The 20,516-nt window shown below is 50.1% G+C and overlaps 1 protein-coding gene across 4 annotated transcripts in view; it reads left to right on the forward strand.

Annotated features, from left to right (window-relative positions):
- The first annotated feature begins 416 nt into the window (after nucleotides 1-416).
- SLC7A1 (solute carrier family 7 member 1) overlaps nucleotides 417-20,516 on the forward strand; it is a 64,516-nt gene continuing 44,416 nt past the window's right edge. Inside the window, exons 1-2 of one of the 4 annotated variants that reach the window (XM_019736542.3) lie at nucleotides 429-574; nucleotides 15,883-16,113. The gene's annotated coding sequence lies outside the window, so the exon portion shown is untranslated. Of the gene's footprint in view, nucleotides 575-9,901; nucleotides 9,946-15,882; nucleotides 16,114-20,516 lie in introns of those variants that run through there. The other 3 variants (XM_019736541.3, XM_019736545.3, XM_019736543.3) reach the window with 3 other exon arrangements.

A 20,516-nucleotide genomic window follows, 5' to 3' on the forward strand; every position in this document is an offset into this window, starting at 1 on the left:
AGCAATACAATAATCCAATGACAAAAAGTGATGTGTTATAATTTTTTTAAAGTCCTTCAAGTGCCCCTCAAATCTTTGACTTTTGGAAAAGGACAACTGGTGTCAGCTCCTTGGGCCCGCCGGTCGGTGTTGGGCATGGTCCATCCTGCAGCCCTCGTCCCAGCCCGCGGTCGGGGCTGAGGGGCCGCAGGATGGGGTCGTGCTACAAGCACCGACTGGCAGAGACATTGCAACAAGCAGATGGGGCGACCGCAGCAGCTCAGGAGGCGCCGCCCGCGAGGGAATCCCAAGACCAACACCAGGGCGCGCGAAGCGCTGTCGTCCCGCCCCGCGCGCGCTCCCATTGGTGGCCAGGTGCGTGACGCCAAGGGGCGGGCGCGGGCTCGCTGCTGACGAAACCCCGCGCTGGCCCTTAACCGCCCGCCAAGCTCCATTCAGTCAGCGCGGGCAGGTGTGAGCGGGTGTTCACTGGCGGGCGGGCGCGCGCGCGAAACCACGGCAGCTCCACCCCGGCCCCCCGCGCCCCCATCCATCCAGCCGTGGTCCTGCCTGCATCCCGCCGCCCGCCGGCTCGGTGAGTGCCCGGCCCCGCCGATCTAGGGCAGCCGCCCGGGTCCGGGTCACCTTGAGGGGACCCCGGGGCTGCGTGGGAGGGCAGCGCTGGCCCCACGGGGTGGCGAGGGCGGGGCGGCCCGGCTGTGCGCGGCCGGTACCCATGCGGCCGTCCCCGTCACCGGAGTCCATTTTGGTTCCCTAAGGCGCGGCGTGGTGAATGATGCAACACCGCGTGAGTGAGCGTGGGCCACCTGGCGCGGCGGGGCCGGCCCGCCATCTAGCCGGGGACCGTGCGCGGGGACGCTCCGGTGGTTTGTGGGCAGGGGGCGGGGTCCACAGGAACGTCCGGCGACCTTACCGTAAACGGCGCGGGGCACAGCACCCCACCCCGCCACGAGTTCCACGATGTGTCATCCGGGGGCCGACCCGCCACGCGGCCCCACGGTGGGTGGCTGGCAGCGGACAGCGCTGCTTACCCCTGCCCGCTGCGCCCACCTCTCTTCTCTCCTGGACCCACACCCTTCAGCTAGGGCCCCATGGTTTTTTCGGGAAGTTCCCCCTGGGTGGGCTTCCTTGTGACCCGAAGTGGGCTGAAGAGGCTGAGTTCTTCAAGCCTTCCTGAGGGTTTGAAGCGGGAGGAAGTGTTTCCAGTTTTCTAAAGACCACGTATTCTCAGTGTGTTCCTTTTTGCGTAGTAGAAACTTTCCAGGCCAGCAGGTCGGGCAGCCCTCTAGAACCTGTGTACACAGAGTCGTGGCACTGCCCTAGCAGTGCTTCTAGCGCCTTCCCCTTTTCAATGTGTGTGGGAACCAGCCAGGAATTGTGTTTGACTTGTGTGAGCAAGACTAGGACTGCCAGCATGGGCCTTGTGGAAGAAAACTACACTCGCCCATAGCCAGGGTCAGGCGTGGTCACGTCCTCATGTAGAAGTAACCTGGCGTTGGGTTTATTCCACACGTAGTTGTAAGAGGAGATGGATTTCAGTTCCAGGTGTGTTTCCCTAAAAACGTGCTCTTTAAAATTTTACCAGAACTGTGTATGTTGGCCTCTGGCTGAATTTCCTAATTGTGTTTAATTTGAATTATAATTTATTTAGGATTTACCTTAACATTTCTTGCCTTTTCTGTTTGATTCATGTAATAGGAAACCATGATACAGTTATTCCCCTGATATTTTCAGTTGGTCTGGGTGGAAATTATCCATTTAATCGCCGGAAATTATCATTTTTATATGAACACACCCTTCTGTAATTAAAACAATAGGTCTTAAGTCATAAATTCAGAATAGACATTTAGGAGATAAAGTCAACAATGGATTAAAATAGTTTTTAAAGGTTTAGTATATTAAAATCATGTTTAATCATGATACACAAAATTTAAAAGGTGTCAAATGAGTTGTGACTAAAACAGGACAAGACTAAATAGATCAGAAATGTATTCTGTTTGAATCTGGGTTTGAGCAACATGGGTGCTCTTATGTATTATAATTTGTTGCCTCAGAGGGAAAAAAAGGCTTAAAGGACAAAGATTGCTGACCTTGGGGAGCTTGACTTCTGAGACACGTGTTAATTATATTTAGTAGAAGTTTCCATTCCTTGATGGGATTAAGTACACGTTTTATTGATTGTTCTAGTCTAGTTTCTTTCTACTAAGGCCAATAGAAATATGTAATTACGTTGCAGGGCCCAGCAGTATGTGTAGTTGAATTAATCCCTTTTCGTTATTAATTATGTATGTGGAAGTATTAGTTTATTAATCCCAGGGAGAAATTTGAAACAGACATAAGTGTGTCCTTGTTATGGAGGCAAACATTTTCCTCTAATCCTGGAGTCCTCAGGGCCAGAGGCACCTCCTGAGCTGTCCATCGTTCCACTTGCTCTTGGTCCTGATGCTAGGCAGGGGTGGGGCCCTAGTGTTTTTCTGTGTGATTAGCCTCTTGATGCCTGGGGGCCCTCTTCCCACCGTGGCTTCCAGTCAGGGCAGATCCCATAGGCCACAAGGACTTTGCTTTCACTTTGCATGAGGGAGAGGAACCATCGGAGGCTGTCTCGTAGCTTTAAGGATAACTTTTAAGGCCGCGTACAAAAGAGATGGAAGAGGGGCAGGCATACGAGGTCTGATAAAAAAATATGGTGAATGTTTAAATTTAAAAAAAGGTTAACAGTAAAAGATACATTGCCATTAATCCTCTTCAAAGTACTCCCTACTGCTTTGAACATACTTATCCCATCTTCTTGCCACTTTCTGAAGCAGTTCTGGAAGTCCTCTTTCGTGAGTGTCTCTTGTTGTGCTGTCGTGGCTGCCTTGATATCCTGAATTGATTTAAAACGTTTACCTTTCATGGTCATTTTGACTTTGGGAAAGAGACAGAAGTCATACGGTGCCAGATCTGGGGAATAAGGTGGATGAGGACACACCATGATGTTTTTATTTGACAGAAATTACCATACCAGAAGCGATGTGTGACACAGAACATTGTCATGATGGAGGATGAAACGGTTTGCCCATTTCATGTAAATGCGTTCGTTGTTCATGATCCATGATTTATAACACACTATAAAACACACCTTCCATCAACCACAGCCCACACCTGACTGCACCGAACAAGTCGAAACTTGTCACACACTGTTGCTAAGGTTCGACCTGCTTTTTCCCTTATTGAAGATCCCTGCCTTTCCATTGGATGGCACTCGGCAGCAGCAGTCACCGTATTTTCTGATCACGCCTCGTAGAAACGGAGACCAGTTCAGAGACTAATTCTGAAATAAAACCCAACTCCAGGTTATTTCTACACTGGGGAGTGTGACCATATGTGATTTGGGTGAGAGATGAGGGCAGCGTGCACTGGGGTGGACATGGTAGACATGTGAGATGGTTGAATTCTGCTCCACCTGTAGATTTTAAAGGTAGACTCAACAGGATTGGCCAGTGGAGTCTATGTGAGATGTGAACATGGTCCACTGTGATTCCAGGTGGAGTGGACTTATCACATTAGGGAGATGGGGGATGCTGAGGGAAGAACGTGGGGCAGTCACAACTGCCAGTTTCATTGTCAAGGGACAGGGCTGAACGAGTGCTACCCTTGTGGGGGCCTTCCCAGGTGCGTGACTGCCCTGGATTGGTGGCATCCTTCTCACCAAGCCTTCTTGCCTCCTCACACCTGACCTGACCATCTCCTGGTACCCTCTCTGTGCTCTCCTGCCACCTTCAGTGGGCAGCTTGGTCATGGCTTGGTCCCATTGTCAGGATGGAGACATGATGCCACTTGGGGTTCTAAAGCCATGGCGTGTGTCTGCCTTTTCATTCTTGGGCCTTCAGGACACCTGCCTTCCAGGGGTTTCTTGGGCCTCAGGCCACTGGTATTGGATCCCAGGCCATGGTCCCATCTACCCCAAGGGTTTAGGTCTCTTCCAGTCAAGGAATGTAGTTGTACTGTCTTCAGTGGCAGACTGTCAGCCTTGTGGCAACCTTAAGGGATCGCTCTTTCTTCATAGCCTCCCACCCTCAACTCCAGAGCAGCTTTGAAAATAATTACCTGTGCAGTTCAAAGGGAGGCGTAATTTATCATGGGAGGATTAGTGCATCTGCCACGTGGGAATCTGCTAGAAGGACAGGCAGCAGACTGGTCAAACAATTTGGTAGACAACTAAATATGGTCATTTCCCTTTGAGGCAGTGCTTCGGACACCCGGCAGTGGCCGCGGGGTGGGCGTGCTCCCGTTTGGCTTTCCCCTGGGTATTAGCAGCAGGTGTGCACTGGCTGCACGAGCTGCGTGAACTCGCGTTGGAGCTGTGTGGTGAGAGACCTTTGCAGCCCCAGGGCGCCTGCGAGGCTGCACGATGGATGCTGCTTCTAGGAGCCAACGGCAGGTGGTACTGGTGCTGGGGACAGTGCCACCTTTGCCTTCTGGAGTCCTGGCTTTGCTGCCTTCTCTGTGCACAGCCTCCAGAAAGCCGTTGAGACCTTCTGAACCTTGCAGACCCGCTGCTTCTGTAGACTGGGGAAGCCGTCTCTCTCTCAGCCTCATAATCATAAAGCTGATGGACATGAAGTCCGTAGGATTCTTTGAAAGAATAAAATAATAAAGAGTAAAGAATCGATCAATTTAGATTTCTTTCACAAAATAAGTTCTTTCTGTTGTCAGCCTACTGTTGTGATGATGGCAACCAGCAGTCAGGCTCAGGGAAACCTCTACAGGTGAGGTGGTTTTACCTGGAGAAGGTAGGAAGAGCATGCCTTCCCTGAGTAGGGCTGAGTTGGTTCCTGCACCAGCTGTTCCCTTCCTTTTGTGTAGGCACAGACGGCATGGGCCGTTTTGTTTCCTTAACGTTCCCTGTTCCCGCTCTAGTGCTTGCTTCACAAGCTTCGTTCACATGAGGTTCTTGACTGAGAGAACTACATGTCCCGTTTGTTCAGGAGTCGGTCCTCCACTCCCCCTACGTGCCGCAGGCACAGCGAGCTCTGCGTCCTAGAGACCATGCGGCAGTGCTGGCCAGGCTGCCCGGAGTAGCCCTGCTCCGTGTGGCCAGTCTGAGCGGCCCCCGGGCCGGGCACGTGGGGCCAGAGGAGATGCCACAGGCCCGTCTTGCAGAAAGCTGAGCTCCCAGAGTGGCCCCACTTACAGGGTGAGTGCCTGTTCTAAGGTATTTCTGAGCCACATTTAAGTTCTTTTCCATATTCCTTGCATAATAATTGGCTTCTAGTGCTTTCTTTATAGGAGAGGATTTAAATGAGGTGTAATCCAAGTTATGCACTTAACACAACTTCTGGCACATTTTAAGTGCCAAATATAAATGTTAGCTATCACACGGGAAAGAAAGCTCTTTGATTTAGGTGTGGAGAAGAATAATTTTTATAACAATTTTGTCTGGCTACCCCATTCTGCCAAGGTGTTAAAATGTAGTCCCCTTTCCTTGAAGTTGTGTTTGCGTTGCAAGATATGACGTAGTGCTGAGGTGCTGGGGGGACACTGAGCCTCTGAGGCATCTGCTGAGCCCTGTCCAGCATCTGTGGATGTGGCCCCAGTTCCTGTGCCCTTTTACCCTTTCGATCTGAGGGCTCTCTTTACCACGGACCTTTCACAGCTCACCTCATGGAGGGCGCTCTGTGGCTCTTTTGCCGCGATGGGGATGGAGACACGAGGGAGGATCCCCAGTCGGGCTGTGCTGGCTCTGACTGTGGGATGACCGTGAAGCCACTCTCTCGGGGGGTCAGGTGTCTCCCTGGGTGTGGGGGTCAGGTTCCCTTAGGTCTCAAACCTACACACCTTGGGGTGGGGCTCCGGAACCCCATCTTAGCTCTTGCCTGTGTGTGACTGCATGTGCACGTGTGTGTATGTGAGTGTGTGTGAGTTTGTGTTCTCTGGTGGGTGTCTGCCCTCATCACAGTTATCCTGATCCCCCCAAATTTTTCCAAATTACCCCGAGGGCTTTGGGTTTAAAAACCAAAGCCCAAAACCTGGAGCCGTCTCTGTTTCCCACCTGTTTTCCTCCCTTCCTGGAGGTGGAAATGTCAATCCCCTTGCCCCTTGGGGTGCAGGTGGGGGTATATTCCCTGGGGGCAGCGGTGAGGAGGGGAGCAAAGCCCCATCTGACAGGTATCTCTGCACACGTTTGTAACTGTCACCTTCCTTCCTACGATGAAGACGCTGGCCTGATCGTGTGAGGCTGGCACGCAGGTGTTCTGGTTCTCGAATCTTCTGATTGCCTACCAGGTACCATGGAGCAGAGTCTAGCGCCCAAATGGGGAAGGAAGGAGCGCCCTGGGGCCGGCTAGGACCAAGAATCCCAAGCGCTTACTTAGGACCCATTTTATGTTTCCATTTAACTCTTACCACCTCCCCACTGCTGTTTTGGTGAGTGGGGAAACAGGCACTTACGTGATGTAAGCTGCCCGCAGGCACACAGGTGGGCAGGACAGGCAGAGCAAGGCTTTGAAGCAGGGGCCTGGCTCCAGAGTCCTCCCCACCAGTGCTGCAGGGCTGTGGGCGTCAGCCTCCTAGGGAACGTGTGCTGCATGCCCTGTGCATGGGCTGGAGCCAGGTGCGCCGGTTTCAGCACGAGGACCTGGAGATGCTGGCCCCATGCCCCCCTTCGTTTCTGAGTGCATCTGGGAGGTGCAGGAGCCAGCTGCTCCCCCGCTGGACAGCACCCTGCTTTTTTCTCGGTTTTCCCTGATTTGTCTCTGCAGCCTTTGAACGCAGGTCTTTCCTGCCTCAGCCCCAGGAGCAGAGCGTTAGGCTCCTGGCACAGCTGGGACACAGTGTCCCTGGGACAGCGGTGCTGCGCAGTGGCTACGCGGTGCTGGGCACTGGCTAGAGCGGGAGTGTGTGATGGGCTGGATCAATAGTTTGACATTCACATCCCCAGGGTGGGCTGGATGGGGGCCTTCCTGCCTAGGCCGCAGGGGTGCCCTGTTCCATTTGTCCCCACCTAGTCAACTGTGCCTGGGGGCAGCCCTGTGTCAGTAGCGGTCATGCCCCCAGACCTTCCCCTTGTGGTTTCTGCAGGGTGGTGAGGGGGGAAGTGTCTCCATAGACACTTGACGTACAGAGTGTCTGGCCCATCTGTCCTGGGGCGACTCCCGGACAGGTGCAGCCATAGGTGCTGACAGGTAAGTGGGAAAAACTTCCCCACCCCTTCCTGCCTTGCTCCTTTTTTCCCTTTCTTTTTCAGCTTTCTTTTGGGTGACATTTCAAACTGAAGGAAAAATTGTAGGAGTAGTACAAGGAATTCATGTGGATCCTTCTTCTCAAATTCACCCGTTTTCACATTATTTTCTTTCATTCCATTGATCGATTGTTTGATCTATCTACACACACATATATGCACTTTTCCTGAACCATTAGAGGGTATGTTGAAGACACCATGTCTTTTCATTTATCCCGACGCACTTCCGTGTGCATCTCCAAAGAATAAGGATTCTCTCTAACTTCCCCACAGTGTGGTAGCAAAATTAGGACAGTTACCTCGAGTCCACATTGTAATCTAGTCCACAATCTGTAGTCAACTTTTAGTTGTCCAGACGTCCTTTATCAGCCATATGTGTACATACCAGGGGTGCCAAAAAATGCATACAAGTGGACACTTTGGTCAGTGTTGCTCAAGCCGTGGTTCGCCATAATCAGAAGTGTCTGGATGCTGATGGTAACCACTTTGAGCACCTCTTGTAATTGCAGAAGTCAAACGTGACTTGTATTCATCGTTTGTTACCGGTATATACTGAGTATTACAATCAATACAGTTTTTTCCTTTCTTAAAATGTGTATACATATATTTTTTTGGCACCATGTATGTGTGTATATAATTATAATATTATATACTGATAACAAAAGATGAATACAAATCACGTTTGACTTCTGCAATTACAAGAGATGCTCAAAGTGGTTACCATCAGCGTCCAGACACTTTTGATTATGACGAGCTACTGCTTGAGCATAGATAACATCTCTTAAAACATGTATACATTTTTTTTGGCACCCCTGGTATATGTGTACAGATAGATAGATAGATAGATAGATAGATAGATAGATAGATAGATATAATTTATTTCTTTTCAGTAGATCTTTCTAAGGAATGTACTACGGTCTAATTTTCTATCTCATAAGGCTTTTTAAGAAAAAAAATTTTCTAAAACTTAGAATGCTTATGAGGTGTGATAAAAAAATTCGGTGACTGGTGCTGCCGAGTGCCATCCAACGGAAAGGCAGGGATCGTCAGTACTGGCAGCGGTGTGTGGAACCTTAGGAACAGTGTGTGGCAAGTTTCACCTTGTTCGGTGCAGTCAGGTGTGAGCTACAGTTGAGAGAAGGTGTGTTTTAAAGTGTGCCCTAAATCATCCTTCATCATGACAACTCTCTGTGTCACACATCGCTTCTGGTACAGCAATTTCTGTCAAGTAAAAACATTACAGTGTGTCCTCATCCACCTTATTCCCCGGGTCTGGCACCGTGTGACTTCTGGCTCTTCCCCAAAGTCGAAGTGACCATGAAAGGTAAACATTTTGCATTGATTCAGGACATGGAGGCAGCCATAACAGCAAATTAAAGACACTCAGGAAAGAGGACTTCCAGAACTGCTTCAGAAAGTGGCAAGAATGACGGGATAAGTGTGTTCGCAGCGAGGGAGAGTATTCTGAGGGGGATTAATGGCAATGTGTCTTTTACTGTAATATTTTTTTTAAAATTTAAACATTCACTGTTTTTGATCATACCTCGTATTGTAATAAATTTGAAAAGTAAGAGAAGGAGAAAAGAAAGACCATCCACAATTTCCGGTCAAAGGCTTCACACTTGGCCAGGTGGAGAGCTTGCGAAAGGTGATTGGCAGAGCCGGGCTCACGTGACCTCGGCGCGGGGACTGCAGCCGCACCCCCGGGCGGCCTAGAGCGAGTCCCGGCTGCAGGCCGAGCCCGCCGCGCTCCGCGCCCTGCGCACCGCCGGAGCGTGTGCACCGAACCACCTCGGTGGGGAAGGGTGGGGACCGCGATTGAATAGCCAGGACTTGTTCAAGGCCTGGGAAGCAGGGTGCAGGTCCTCACATGTCTGCTCTGTACCCCTGGCTTCCTAGACTTAGCAGAGGGCAAGGACGGGCCCGGGGCCCCGGGCGGGATCGCAGCGCGGGCTCATGCAGGGACGCGGTGGTTATTTACCACCACCTTTGTTGACCCTCTTGGCCCCCTACCAGTGGGCCAGTGGGGAAAGAAGAGGCGACATTCTAAATGGTGAATTTTGCTCTTTGTTAGTGACTGTCCTGCTCAAAAAAAGTTCCTAGGAGAAGGTTTCAGAACTGGACGAAGTGTGGCTCTCCTTCTGCCTGTCATGTACCAGGCGTCCCCTTCATCGTCACCTGCAGTAACGGGGGGCTCCGCTTTTTCCTGGCCTGGAAGGGGTCTTCGCTGAGTGAGTCTGGTTTCTGGAACAGTTTTGTTCTTAGAAGTTGCTATGGCATTGTCCACAGCTCCCAGTCTGTACCTCAGTTTCCCTGAGCTGTGAATCTCCATTGTGTGTGAAAACTGGCCTGTGAAGGTGGTGATCAAAGCCTCAAGTATTTTTCCCCGTGTTTGTTTTTTCTTCTCCTGCACCGGACCTTCCCCCTGCAGGAGCTGGCCTTGAGAGGGACTAAGGTGGCAGCTGCCCAGACTGTGCACACCCCACTGGGGCCACGGAACCCTAACCTGGATGCACCAGGGGGGCAGGGCTGCTCTTCAAAGAGACCCTTTGAAGTGCAAGCATTTCCTTTCCTGAAAAGAGGGGAAATTGAAATTGTTCTGTGCAGACAATGTTCTCTCGGATCAAAGAGGGATTGGGGCTTATAAAGGGAGAGTCACGAATTAGAACTCACGGTGGCACACGCTGGAGGTGTGACTGCTTAAGCTGCTGGAGTCTGAGTGGGTGAGATTCTAGTTCCCTTTCCTTTCCCCCTCAAGGTCCTCAGTCTAGGTCTAATGTGTTATATTTAACTCTGTCTCTCTTTTGTGTGTTTTTTTTTCTGTCTTTTTGATAAATTATTACACCATCCATGATGGAATATTAGGTAGCTAATAAAAATGATGTTTTCAAAGAACATTTGATCTTATGGGAAAAGCTTTACTGTTAAAAGTGAAAACAAATCAGGATGTAATTTTCCATACCGAGCGTTATCTCAATGAGGTATATGTATTGGCACAGAAAGGAAACGCTCCTAAGTTGGACTTTGTTTTCTTCACTGCTGTGCATGTAGCTCCTAAAATAGTGCTCAACAAATATTTGTTGAATAAATATTTTCACAAATAGTAAAACAACAATATATTTCAAAAGAGGAAGGTCTTTGAGCTAAAGGGTAGTATTATGGCAGTTGGAAAGTACCAGAAATTATTTTAAATTCCTATTGTAATTCTTCCCTGGTATCTGAATTTGGGGTTTATTTTGTTTCTTGGTACAGATATGTTTCACCTTTTGTGCTTTGGTCCAGATCACACCGTGACTGAGTCACTTTGATGTTGCTATTTTTGGAATAATCCAGTCCCGTTAAAATCAGTGTCGAATGTTAAGTTTTTCCTGGCTTGATTATTAGGTGCTTCCACAGATGGGGAACAATTTGAACTTCTCACGTACTCTGCAGCTCATGTCCCGTTGGACCAGCTTGTCCCGTTCTCTTGTGCAGAGGTTTTGCCTGATTTGCCCAGGTTTCTCATCTTTGGGCATCAGTCCTACGAAGATATTGGCTGGGCCTTGTCCCAGTTCCTCATGTGTATGAAGTTCTTTCCCAACGCAGCGTCTCATTCTTACCTGCGCTGTAGCTTAGCTTTGAAAACGGCCCTGTCTTTGATTTTGTGCTGGGAGGATGACTGTCGCAGCCGCCCATCCTTCTCCCTGGGGAGGTCACTTTGTTGCTCCTTCAGAAGGACACAGGTGCTCAGGGCTCAGAGCAGCCTCTCCATCGTGCCCCCAGCACGGGGCTCTGGAAGCCCAGCCTTGGGGAAGCCCTGTCTCGGGCTGGTTCTCCTGAGGGGGTGGCTTTCAAACTTCTTTGGCTGCAATCTACAATAAAAAATAAATTTACACTGTGAGGAAGCACACACACAGGGACATCATATTCTTATGGAGATTAAAATGAAAATTTTCGTGAAATAGGACTCATTCTTGTCCTCTGATCATTTTGATTCTTTTCTGTTGAGTGACAAAAAGTCCTGGTGGCCACTTGCAGCTCAGGCATGGTGGCTACCCACCTGCCCCCAACTTGTGTCCTGAAGGTCATGTTTGCTGGGGGAGTGGATGGAGGGGACAAAGACAGTTGGGGAGAGGGGAGAGGTTTCTTTTTGTGATGATTTGAGGGTTTCTGACCGAGGTGGCCATTATTCTTCATAATGGTTCCCAAGAAGGCAAGCAGGGGTGCAGGTGACAGCTGTGCGAGCGCCTGGTGTGGTTTGTGCTGAAGCAGCCCGGGCAGCTCTGTCCTCAGCGGCTTCCCGCGCTGGTGTTGTGAAATCGGCCTCGTTAGGCTGCACATGACTTTTCAGAGTGGGCCACACGTTTGTGAGTTTCCGCGCTCTGACTCCTTTTGAGTTTCTTGTATTCAGTGTGATTTGAGAGACGAGCCTTCTCTCTCAGAGTTAAGGATTTGTGGGAAGAAGAGGGAGAAAATGTACTCTTACAGAAATATTAATTTGGGGACTCTCACTCTAATTTGTGTGACAGTATTGAAAACTTAATATTAGCAACAGCAATCATAGCATTAAATAGTTCTCCTTGGAAGGTTGAATGGATTTTATATACATTTAAATCTTGCTTGAGAAGTGTTTGGATGGCTTTTTTTTTTTGTTTTGCTTGGAAAATAAATATTCTTTAACAAGTCCATGTGTATAATTCTTAGAACAATTCTAAATAAAGGGAATCGATTCTACAGAACGAGAGCCCAGGGACATAACAAAACTAGGACAAGATAAACTGCCTCGTTTATTGAAACAATGTACAAACCTCTGTCCTTGTTTCTTGTGAACATCTTTTATTTACTGTACTTCTTGATAAAAATAAATTTATTATAAGAATTAAGAGTAGTTAATTTATACTCTTAAACGTTTGTCCTTACAGTACAAATGTCACCACCACCATTGTTAGTTGTGAAGAGAACCCTCGTGGACTGCACTTGGTGCTGTTACCCACCTTAGCATTCTGGGGAATGGGGGGTAATCTGTCATTGCGATTACATAACACGTCCCCCACAAACCTATAACCTCAAATCTCTAGCAGCTTGTTTGTTTTGTGTTGTTTTTTAAACTTGTTGGAAGACATGCCTTTCTCCCAGAGGGCAGTCTTGGGAGACATGAGGCAAGACCATTCCGTCTTCTGTGAGTAATCTGGACTGCAGTGGGAAGAGTGGCAGCTGGTCTCAGGGTTTGATACTATCAGAATTTGGGGAAATTAGCACATGTAATTTGTGCTCAGATTCAGTCCTAATTAGGGAAGGAGCCTCTCAGGTGTGTGGTCTGGGGAGTCCAGGCGAGGGCTTTGCCAGCCTGGATTCCTTGGGCGGGTTCCCGTGGGGGCTGTGCCTGGAGCTCAGCCCACACTCATCCGGCACTTTCCTGTTGCTCTGGCTGCCGGTTACCTGTCCTGCCTTGAGGGTTCTTGCTGAGCACCTGGGAGGGAGCCTTTGAGTTGGTGGGAGGTGTGGAGCTTCCTAGTTTTGCTGCTTCTGACACCCGTCTCCCCTGCAGGCCCCAGCAGGGGTCTCTTACCAGCTAGATGTGTGGCTATGTAGGGATGGAATACCACTTGCCCTGGAGGTGCACTAGGAGCCAGTAGGGAAGGAACTTTCCCTCTACACTCAAGCAGCCCTGACCCAAATTCAAATGAGTGGCTGACTCAGAAATTGTAGTTCTCGTCCCTGTCCCCGTCCTGGAATCGCCCTGCTGCTAGGCTGCCTGGAGCCAACAGGACCTTGTTACAGGTCCAGGCATGGGAAGGGCTCCTTGAAAATTCCTGCTAGGTCTACACCTCACCAAAGGCCTGCACCTACACATGCAGACTGTGCCCCAGTGAAAGTAAGAGTGTAAGCCCAGCGACACGACTAACCATGTAGTGCTTAGTTTCTGGAAACGTTCCACCCCCAGCGAGACATTTCCATTGTGTTGTGCGTACGGGACAACTTCGTGCTTGGACTCTTGGTTCTCACTGTCTCCGTTATCAGTAACCAGTGAGCGTGTAGGTAGGTGTACACGTGTGGTCGGACAGATGGGCGACAGGCACAGGCGTTAAGGATAGAGGAAAGGAGTACATTTCAGTGGTCTGTAAGTTCAATAATTTGCATAATGTAACAGAACCTTTCAAATCCTCAAGTCAAATGTCAGGTGTCTTTAAACTACCTAGGCCATCACACCCTCCCCTGGGGGCCCCCGGAACTGCAGGGCTGGCCAGTGGGTGTGGGGGCATTTCTAACCAGCTCCCTGGATCTCTTGAGATAGCAGCCATCTATAAAACCGCTGAATCGAGGGAGCCCTGGGCCACACGTGGGATGGCATGTTCCCTGCGGACGGCCAGGGTGCATTTGTGTGGCTTCTGTACCCGGAGCAGTGCGTGGTGTAGAGCAGATGCTAAGAGGTGTCTTTTCAGCAGAACTGAAGCCATTGCTGTCCCAGATCCCATTTCCCTTAGCACCTTGGGATGGGAGGGGCGTGGGGCCCACTCGGGTGTTCATTTCTGACCAGCCTGTTATCTGCTTGCAGCTGGCTGCTGATGGGAAGTAAGTTCTGCAGGCGTGGGGTTCCTGACGCTGGGGAGAAGTGATAGCCCCAGCCTGGGAACAACATAAAAGGTGCAAGGACTCACTAAGCTGTCTCAGGAGGTGCGTGGCCCTCTGCTGCCTGCGTCACAGGAGGTGTTCAGTAAATGCCCGCTGTAATTGGGATTGGTGTGGGAAGGGTTACACTTCAGTCTTCAGGGAGGTTTCTGCCAAGGGCACGTGCCATGCCTGAGGTTGGCGTGTATGTGTTTGCATGTGTGTGTGTGCGCATTTCCTTTGCTGGTAGAGGACAGGTGTAAGTAACATGCAGTGATTCTTCTAGAAGGCTGAGGAGAGTGAAGTGGGCTCAGGAGAGGTTCTACTTGCCCTCTCTTAGGAAATTTTAATGGCAGAGGTGGATAGCAGGAGCTTTCTAATTAAGTGGGGACAGGGCATGGCAATGCCCGAGGTGGGGCAGGAGGCGAGGTTCCAGGGTCCCGTGCTCTGAGTACCTTCAACCAGGATGCTACGTAGCAAGGGAGGGCGTGCGTTTGGGTGGGCGCGTAGGAGTCTAAGTGTGCTTGTAGTTTCCTTACGTTTGGTTCTGAAGACATTTTAGGGACAGGCAGCAAAAGGGATGCTCAGGCCACCGGGTTCCCACCCCCTAAAGCACCCAGAGGCGCTGGCCTCGGCGGCCGACGGGACAGACATGCCTTTGAATCGTCAGGGAGGAACTTGGCTGCGTTTGACTGTCCTTCTGTTAGAAGCTTTGTGCCTGGTATGCACATTTGCGCTAGGAAATTTAAGGTTAGCAAGAAGGGGCAAAGATCAGTTTCTCAGAAAGCTTTGAAGTGGTCCTGCTTCCCCAAGTGCTTTACTGCCAACGCCCTGAAAACGTCCAGAAGTCCCCTGAAATTCCTTGATCTAAATGGTGTTCTTGTACCTTCTCACAGGGGACGGGGTGGGGGAGGAGCAACGAAGATGGACTGTTATTACGTTCACTTGTGTATGATTTTTAGTTTTGCTGGGTTATGGTTCATTCACTCATATGCTCATTAGCAGACTTTCCGTTAAGTGATGCAGAAATGTCATTTATATTGTTCTTCAAAGTTTGGACTTTTCAGGGGGAGCTGTGGATGGTGGGTCAGGACATGGTCGGCGTGGAGCGGACTGGCCCTCCCCTTCACTCTGGCCTGTGTGCCTGTGGCATTTTGCATCCTGCGTGTGGTACTTATGAAACCCCACCATGGCATTGTTTCTTTGGAAAAATTAGATTGAATTTCTGGCACCTCTTGCAGGAATGTAGAGGGTAACTTATAATCACTTTGTTTACCTTTGTCAGTCTCTGGAAACTTGCACAGTATGTATTTGTCTCACCCGGCATTGCGATGAGGAGCGTTTGCGTGCGTGAAACTTTGCAGTTGGGCCTGTGAATCACCGCGCTGCTTGTAACACTCGTCACCCTGGCAGAGAGGTGAAATCTATAAGCTAAGGGAACGTGGCCTGATTGCTCAGCAGAGCAGCCACGTGAGGACATTAAGAGGCATTAAGGTGTGAAAAATGCACAAGGAGCATCCCCCACGCATGCTCGTGGGTGATCTGAGCAGGGCGAGTGGTAGTAGAGTACGGCTGGTTTCTGAATGTGCTGGGAAGTCAGACGTGGTGAACATGGCTTGATGAGGGGTGCTTAGAGCCTGGCGTCCTCTGTCCCCTGCTGCTCGGCCCTGAGGTCCTCCTGGGACCCATCACACCCACCTCTCCAGTTTCCCCAGGTTTACCTCCCACTCAGCTGGACGTGGCCTGGACGTCCGGAGACCTCCATGCCACCGGCCTGGCCGTGGGCTCCTGGTCCTGGGCCAGACCGAGTATTCAGGGTCTCTGTTTCTGCTTTTGGACTTGGAAGACGTTGTGTTAGGATACTTGCTTTGGGTTTCTGTCCCAAAGCTGGAATTGGTGACGTTCCATGATTTTGGATCCACTAAAGAGCTCTGTGTAGTTTGGTGTCCAGACTATGTAAATGGACGTTGAGTGGGAATAGTTGTAATCTGATGTAGTAGAAACAGAAGGCCTGGTGTTAGGACCGTGACAAAGATTTTCACTGAAAAGTCTCACTTTCACTTGCGTGTTAGCCCAGAAACGTGGAGCAGGCGACTGGACTGACCGGAAGGAGCAGAGTGGCCCTTGGAAACTGCAAAAGGAAGAGCCCCTGGGCCCAGCATCCGTGTGGTCTGCCAGATTCTCAGCCCTCCTCGGAATGTTCCAGAATAGCTGTGCTGGTCAGAGCTGTGCACGTCCTCAGTGCGTCTCCGCACAGTGAGCAGCCTTGGACCAGGCCTCTCCCCATCTGCGGCAGCCTCACGGTACTTACCCACAGACAGGGATAAGCAGGGCCAGCCTGTGGCTGGTGACAGGCCCTTGGCAGCAGGGTCCTGTGTGGGGCGTCTCCTGCGGAGGTTTGTAAAGTGGGGATAGGCCCTGAGAAGTTTCAGTCCAAACTCTCACCGGGAGGAAGCTTGCGAGAGGTTAGCTTTCAAAAGGGCTGGCCAGCCATACACATCAAAATACACAGGCCCCGCCAAAGGGAAGGGCAAGCCTGTGTTAGCCGCCCAGCTTGAATTTAGGGTGAAGGCCTCGTACGGCAGTGCTTCCGGAAGGAGCTGTCTTCTGCCAGAAACATTTCTTTCGGAAAATCCTTCAGAGCGGTCCTGTCCTGCTTCTCCCTGTCTCCTCTGAGAGACGCACTTCCACGTAGCGGGATACAGACAAAGGTGGTGTCGTAGGTGTCAGCGAGCAGAAGGTCCTCACCTGCTACTAGGTGTGCATGCAGAGAAAAGGGCAAACAAGTCCTGATGTAAAGTTTACTGCCATTGACAGGCTGAGTTGGGAACCTGTCCCAGGGGGTGTTGAAGGCTCAGTGCTTCTGTGCGTTCTGGGGCAGACCAGCCGGGGGACTCGGTGGGCCAAACAGCACCTTTCAGTTTCAGGGGCTGGACCCCCTTGAGGGGTCATCTGCCCAAGCCCATGCTAATTGCCTTCGTGACAGGACCCCACCATGGCAGGACGTTCTTACTTAGATGTGCAGATTGTGTATGTAAAAATAACACGCTCGCATTGAGCAGTGCACAGTCAGCTGTGCCACCGAGTTCACCGAGGGTTCAAAGGAGGACAAAGGATGGCAAATAGTCAAATTTGCAAAAAAGACTTCAATTGTACAGCCGAGGTTCAGATGTCTTAAATATCTGCTCTGTGGACAGAAACCCGACTAGTGTCATGTTACAGAAGAGGGGAACTTTCTATTCTGCCAGTCCCAAAGAAAGCTTCGCTTTTGAGGGTTGGCTGGAAGATTGGGGACTGCCCGGTCTGGCAAGACCAAGAGAAAGAGAGGTGACCCCAGTTTAAAGCTCCCATAGGCCATGGCGGGAGGACCACAGGTTCATAAACCAGCCCTGGAAGTCAGAACTTGTCCCTTGTCAGGACTCTGAAATGTTTTAGAATAAATGAAAAGCTAGTAGTGCTTTCTGCAGCTGGTAACAGACTGATGACCAGAGGGAGCGGAAGCGAGAAAGGGATGTGGGCTCAGGGGGAATGTCACTACCGATAGTTGCTGGCACACGCGTGGGAACCGAGCCGGGTATTTGGGTTCCTTTTCTGGAAATGCTGTGTGAGGCACACCTGCTCACAGAGGTCGCCTGTGACCTTCTCCAGACACAGTCCTCCGGGCTCGAGCTCTACTGAGATGTTACTTCTTACGTTCTCGGCATTTCCGAGAGGAGCAGGACGAACGTGATTCCCAGGGTGCCATCCGAGTTGTCCTGAGGTCATTGGAAAGTGAGCTGCGGCCCCAGGTGGACACAGCTCCCCTGGAGCAGAATTTCTGCAGCCTCCTGTGCTCTGTCCGGGGTGTCCTCCACCTCATCTCCCCCTTACTTGGGACCTCAGAGGGCCACCCCCCAGCTCCTTCCAAGCCTGACGTTCTGCAGTTCCATGAAGTATAGGTTTGATCTGAAATGGGTCTTGTTGGTGCCATCCTTTGGAAAGTGGAGAGAATGGGGAACCCCAAGAAACAATGACAGAATGTGACTGATTGACCCCAGGTTTAAGGCCTTGTTAATTGCATTAACTGATTCCTTGCTGCTGGAGAATTAGTCCGTCTTATCTGAAATAGTAGTGTGGTTCTTTCTAACTGCACAGAGCAGTCTGTTTCTTGACTGCCGGTACCATGGATTTGTGCTCTTAACAGGAGCATCAGGCAACATTCAATTAAGCATGAATGACGTTTGGGGAAAATTAGTAGGAGGTAAATCTTCAGCTCGGAGTAGGGAGCTGTAGGCCGATGGGTCCTTCCTTGGAAGTTGCAAGACAGTGGCAGATGACCAGAGCTGGCACCAGTGTCCCCAGTGTGAGGACAGAGATACATTCCTTTGGGCCGAGTTTGAAAAACTTCGTACTAAGAACGTAGCCTCCATGTGGAATGTAAACTTTTCAGGCATTGGCAAGGAAAACCTTTGGTTTAATTTGTACATCAACTCGTTTTTAGCTTTTTACTTTAAACTCGCTTTTTTTCTTTTAACTCCATTATAAAATACCTAAAAGTTTAGCAGCAGAGGCAGATATGTTTGTTTTATGCCGAGTAGTAATACTTGTAGCATATCCAAAAGTTCAATACAGCTTTTACTTTGGCCAGCTTGATCTGTTTGTAAATTCTAAATTTGGGTCCTTTTAGCAGAATGGAATGTTCACAGTGGCAAAACAAATAAAGGTTTCTTTATAAAAATTCAAAATATAGTGGGGATTTATCCTAAGTTAGAGGCAGGATACAGTACTATCCTTTTTAAAATGTAGGTTTTTGTCTTTTTTTGAAGTTCGTTGTTTTGATAAGGTGTCCCTGGGATTTCTTCCAGCACAGATCAAGGAAAAGTGGTGCAGGGCTGAATAATATTTTTATGTATAAGAAAATCTTGGTGTTCTTAGATGTTTGTTTGCGTAAGCGCTCCGGTAACTGAAGAATAGTTACAACTGTTACACAAAAGGGCACAGAAAACAAATGCCTGAGCTGCTGTTGCTTCAGCTGGGGAGGTGGCCGCCTTTCTTCTCTGCTTTCTTTCTGTGACTCAAGCACGTGCTCGGGAGGAATGGCAGGTGTTTTTGTTCACGTGCTTGGTGTAGTCCCAGCCAGGACAGACTCTGGCGATCAGCTGACAAACTGGTTACATTGCAAACAGCCTTCCAGACAGTGAGACTTCCCCGAGACTGTCATTCTCAGAAATTATGTAAGATTTCAAATTTCAGAGCCAAGCTCTCAGAGAAGGGTAACATTCATTCATTCAGTCCGCAGATTTTGGTTGGGTGCCCACAGGTGCCAGCGCCGGTACCCAAGTGCTTGCTTTTGTGGGGTGCTCTGCAGGTACTGTGGAGAGGCCAGCAGTTGGCTGAGAACCCCATTCCTTCTGATGAAGCTAACTTGAGAGAATGCCAGTCTCCCCACCCACTTTCATCCCCCTGAAAACCAAGCTAGTAGTTGGCCATCAGTCCGCATCCTGTCGTTTCTGGAATAGTTCGTCTCGTTGGCCAGACTCTCTCCCTTTTCACCGGCTTCCCAGTGGTCCATCTTTCTGCAATCCTCTGTTTTTGTTTGTTTGTGTCTTTTCTCCCCTGTGTTTGTATCTGCCCTATTTCGGGGTGTATGTCCTTTCTCCCTACTAAGCCACAGGCCCCTGTAGGGCACGGACCACATAGAGTTTTCTGTCACCCACGGTTCCTGACAGCGTGTGTGCAGTGGCCATGCAGCACATGTGGCTGAAGGGTCCTGGCGTTGCCCCTGAGGGCGGGGTGTCCCAGCTGGTCTGTTGGGCTTCTCTGAGCAGGGGTGTGATCAGGTGGCCCCCCGCAGCGCCCTCCCCACCGCCTTCTGGTGCCCGTGCCACACACCCCGCAGGTGCCCTCAGCTCTGCGAGCGGGTACCCGCTGGCCACTGGCACTCTGGCATCTTTCCCCGTGATGGTTCACTTTGACCTTTCCTTTGAAAAAGGGTTTGAAGCAGCATTGTACACGTAAAGGTCAACAAAGAAGAGTGGATGATGCTCCAACAGAACTGTGAGTTAAAAGGCAGGAAGTGAGGCTGCTGAGCGGAGCTGGGTGAGGGCATGAGCGGAAAAAATGCCCTGGAAATTCTTCTTTAATCATTTGTCTTTAGAGACGGAAAGTGGGACATGGAAAACAAACATTTTTATTCAATGTATACACAGATTGGCAAAACAAATAACTGGGCTTTGTGAGTGTCCAGACGACTGGGTAGTCTTTTCCGTTTGGGCTCAGAGTGGAAGTGGGAGGGGCCGCCCTGCGTGGACCAGGTGAAACAAAGCATCTCGCCGGTAACGCTTTGTGTCATTTGTTTCACAGTTCATCTGGTTGGCCAGACTCTCTCCTTTACTACCAGCTTCCCAACGGTCCATCTTTCTGAAATCCTCTGTTTTTGTCTATGTTTTTGTTTATGTCCTTTCTCCCCTGTTTTTGTATGTGTCCTTTTTTGGTAACGAAAAGGTAAAATTCCAAATGTGGGACCAAGAGACGCAAAGGCCCCTGGGTGGAGTGATGGCGTCCGGGAGAGAGGACGACAGCCCCATGTGTGACCTGCTTTTCAAAGGAGGCACCTCTCTGAACAGAAATGACAAGCTCGGTTCCAGGGCCACTGCCGGTCCCCACCCCACAACCCACCTCAGGAGGTGGTGGTTAGCGTTACATAAACCTGCATATTAAAATATTC

The sequence above is a fragment of the Rhinolophus sinicus genome, chromosome 16 (assembly GCF_057876585.1).
Source record: "Rhinolophus sinicus isolate RSI-liver-muscle chromosome 16, RSI-T2T, whole genome shotgun sequence".
NCBI classification, from domain to species: domain Eukaryota; kingdom Metazoa; phylum Chordata; class Mammalia; order Chiroptera; family Rhinolophidae; genus Rhinolophus; species Rhinolophus sinicus.